The following is a 4590-nucleotide window of genomic DNA, read 5'->3' as shown; positions in this document are numbered from 1 at the left end:
TTAGTTTATACATATTACACAAATTTCTTAAAGCAAGTATAAGGTTTGAACAAAAGCTTGTGGGTTCGTAGAACCTGATGGAGGTTACGTTTCATATCTGGTATTATAAAACCGACATCTATGAAAAATGGCATGGATGAGTCATTGTGGTAACACGTGATGGCATAAATGAGCCAAACTATTGATGAGTGGCATAAATGAGCCATTTCTGACAGTTCAATGGCATAAATGAGCCAAACTATTGACGAGTGACATAAATGAGCCTTTTCTTAAGGGGTGTGCAAATAGCTAAGTGGACTCTTTTTTTTATCCAGAGGAATATTTAATAAAAACAACAACAACAACAACAACATACCCGATTATAATTTCCAGGGTATCATAAGTTTTTTACCCCCTACCTTGAGAGATAGAGAGAATATTTTACAAAATAGAGATGATATTTTACGATAGACCCTCGACTCAAAGAAAGCAAATAAAAGCAATCCGGACAAAAAAATAACAAAAGTAAAGTAACAACAGATAATAACAAAAATTAGTCTGAACTTTGTGTGTATTTAACTTACATGTTAAATTCTTTTCTCTGTTTATTCAATTATGCATCTAAGTAAGTATATTCACATAAAATGGAATGGATAGAAAATCATTTAAATGTATGTTCAGGAGCATATGGTGATAGTGAAATGACAGAAAAAAATAGCATGGCCTTCACAAAAGGAAAATACTATCCAAATATACTCCATTCATTTGTTTTCACACTTTAAACATATTTATCTTAAGTATTTGATAAATATAATTAATCTGTTCACACCTTAAAATTTGTCTAATTAAGTTAGTGGGATTTAATTATGCGAAACTATATTTGGAAATATTGCTCAAGAAAATAAAAGTATTTTAAACAGGCCCGTTATTGGATGTGGCTTAAAATATTGGAAACTAAAATATTTGTCTGTTGGGCCACAAATAAAGTCCAATTCAAAATTTGTAAGCTTAAATGCAGACCATATTTTAGGAGACGTGTATCGCATGAGGCAAATCTTTGAATGTTTTTCGAGATAATAGTCGAAATGCGACGTTTGACGAAATGCAATTCACTTGTTTTGAGTTGGACCTATTACCCCCCTGAAATTTTTTTTTTCGGTATTAAAATTGATGTAGCGTGAATACAATAGCCTTTTAAAGAGCATGTGACGTGTTTTTGGAGTCCGTGCCACGTAGATGCCATGTAGATTAATTTGAACTCTCCATTTTTACACCCAAACGGCTCCTTAATCTTCTTAACCGCCCATTTTAATACCCACGTCTCCATTTTTGTCAAAAAAGCAAACGGCTCCATGCTTCAACCACTCCAATCGTTATACCTCTAAAAATCAACACCTTAATCGCTCCGATCGTTGGAAAGAGGTTCGTTAGCTAGGGTTTATTTCTCATTTATTTCTCTTTAAATTTTCGTTCATGTGAAATTTATTGTTTTAAATTTCTTGAGTGATTCTTGCTCATATTTAGTCATTTTTCATTTCTTAGGGTTTGTTATGGAAAAAATTGACCTTGGTCGATTGTGTATGGATGAAGTGATCCTATGCTTAACAGTAGTCCCCATGTCGACACGGGAATTTGTTGCAAAATGCAAACTTCTTGGTCTAAAAACAACCCTGGAAGAAGTTCTTGTCTATTATGGTGTATGGTCTTGCTCTCATTTTTTGATTTATTGAAAAATTAAATTTGTAAAATTATGCTCTGTTTTGCTATTTTTTGCTCGAAAAATGCAAGTTTTTTATTTGGAGGACGGAGATGAAGTTGATCCAAGATCAAAATTTATCCTCCCAAAATTGGTTAACAAAATTAGAGATTTAGAAGGAATTGGTGCAATATCGGAGTTTGAAGATGGAATTGGATGAGATCTACTAACGATAATAATTCGGTTAGTGTTGACATGGGTTTGGTCGAGGTTGATGGACCAAAAGAAGACACAAGGAAGACTAAAGGGGGTAGGTTCCATAGGAATTTCATTTTTGTTTTGTTGTTTGTGTTGTTGTTGTGTTCATAAGTTTTGTTTAGTGGCAATTCAAACAATGGAAAAATCAAATTGCCATAGATAGTGGTAGTGGTGGTAGTGTCTCGGCTATGTTATGTTTTGTTTGCCTTTTGTTATGGCAAATTTTCTAACATATACATCATTTTATCATGTATGAATGAAGAAGTTTGATGTTAAGGTGTTTTGAAGTATTTATCCGAAATTAAAATTAAATCAAAATCACATCCATATAACATTAATCATTGTCTTAATCAAAATAGTAGCATACATGGACGTATTAAACATAGACAATTGAATAATGATCTGTAATCAATATTTATGATCTCATCTCTTTTTTAAATACATGAAATCCTATGCCATCTACTCGCATTTACACACAAATCTCTAGTGTGTCTCCCTCTTTCAAACCTTTTGAATCTATAAATGCCTTCCACCCTTGGCATAAACGAGCATGACTCAGTGTCATCTTGATACTTTAACACGGCATGCGTTGTTGTCGTTGGAAAAATGTCATGATTTTCATGTGGAAGTATCTTCAATGAACAAAAAAAGAAAGTTTACATCGTCGGTTTTCACGTAAATCAAATAATAATAACAAATATAAAAAAACTTACAAAATCATCGGAAAAACACGTAAGAACGGGTTAACTTTTTCCAAAGAAAGCTAATCTTCTTTGGTATGATGTAGATGTTATATGTTGTTGTGTTTGTTGTGCTGTCGGGTGCACTAGTTGTTGTGTTTGTTGTGTTATGTTGTGTTTTACATTTTTATTAATTTGGGTCTTTAAATTTAAATTTGTGGTCTTTAAATTTTGCCCTTCATATTTGTGGTCTTTAAATTTTGCCCTTTGCTTGGAAAAGAATGAATACATGAAATTAAGGTTCGAACCTCATAAAATAAAAAAAATAATTTCGAGCGAGGACTAGGGGAGTGTATGCGGATCAGTTAATCTTTAAGAAAAAGTTAAAGTTATGCGGGCATAACTAAAAATCACCCCTCAAGGCAAGTTAGGAGACTTTTAGTTAAACATAACTAAAGTAAATATAAAATTTAAACTTTGCCTTATAAGGCAAACTTTTTTTAGTTTGTCTGTCATCCTTGATTCTAATCTAATTAGTGTGAATTTGTATACATGGACATTTGGTTGTAGCATAATACTTTTCCATGTAAAGCAATTGTGAAGGAATTAGCAAAGTTATGCCGGGTTTGAACAAAAGCTAACTTTGATAATTTCTTCATAAGTTTATACCGGATAGCATAAAGTTTGCCCGTTAAAAGTATGCCCCCGTCGGCGTAAACATTGTTAAGGATTTGCAAACTTATGCCGATGGGGGCATGTTTATGCCTTATGGAGCGAAACTTGCCTTGAAGCATATATATGTATTTTTTCAAGCATATATACCAAAGTTACATGGAAAAGTATTATGAGGTTACGTTTCTTGACCAAAAAAAAAAGTTTGCCTATAAGGCAAAGTTTAAATTTTATATGCCGCCTCCGGTGATTTTTAATTTATGTTTAACTAAAGTCTGCCGGAGCATTTCCTTGAGCGGACTTTTAGTTATCTTGGATCAACTTAACCTTTTCTTAAAAGGTGCTATCTATGAAAAATGGCATGGATGAGCAAAATTTCATTTGTGGCAAAATTTAAAGACCACCACGTGATGGCATCCTTGAATGTTGGATTTAGTGCCATTTAACTATGTGATGCCTTTAATCGTCTTTGTTGCATAAATTCATGCCCGTTCTTTGAATTTTTGTACACACTTTAACGGCTATGTCATTTGAAATGGAATTGGAACACGTTAACGACTATGTCGTAGTGTTGTTTTGATTAAACGAACAAGACAAAATACTAAAATGTTGTTTTGATTAAACGAACAAGACAAAGTACTAATATGTTGTTTTGATTAAACGAACAAGACAAAATACTAAAATGTCAATCCATAAATGTGTACATTGAAGATGGACATTTTCATCGTAATTATATTTTCCATGGTATGATGTGTGAGAGGTGCTTTCTTGGCTTGGGTTTTTGATTTACCTCATGGCATTTTCTCTTATCTCTTGTAGTTTTCTGGTTGTGAGATTGCTTCGTTGCCTCACGTTTCGGCTTACTATTTGCACTTGGCTTGTAATAATACGATGTTGCTTCTTGATGAGGCTTTGCTTGGCATATTTATTATAAAAACAACAAACACATAAAATAACACTTAGTAATGGAAACAACATAAAGAACACTTGTGCGTATTAAGGCACTCACGTTAAGCACATTTTTGAACCCATGGAAAAAGTTCCCATTACTCACAGACGCACTTTTTATGGTGCACTAGTGCCATAGACGAGAACATGGAGGGAACTTAGCTGCTGCCGGGTGTAGGCGGTTTTCTAGGTCTTCCTCTTGGCCTCTTTTCAACGGTACTAGTTTTGTTGGTGGTTTTTCTTTGGTCTCCCCATGACCTTGCTTGAAGATGTGATGTGTTGGCCACTTATTTCTTGGCACAAAGTTCTGATGTCATAGTCTTTTTTACAAAATAATGGCGGTTCTACAAGTCATGG

The sequence above is a fragment of the Lycium ferocissimum genome, chromosome 10 (genome assembly GCF_029784015.1).
Source record: "Lycium ferocissimum isolate CSIRO_LF1 chromosome 10, AGI_CSIRO_Lferr_CH_V1, whole genome shotgun sequence".
In the NCBI taxonomy this organism is placed as follows: Eukaryota; Viridiplantae; Streptophyta; class Magnoliopsida; order Solanales; family Solanaceae; genus Lycium; species Lycium ferocissimum.
This window is presented reverse-complemented; position numbering follows the sequence as displayed.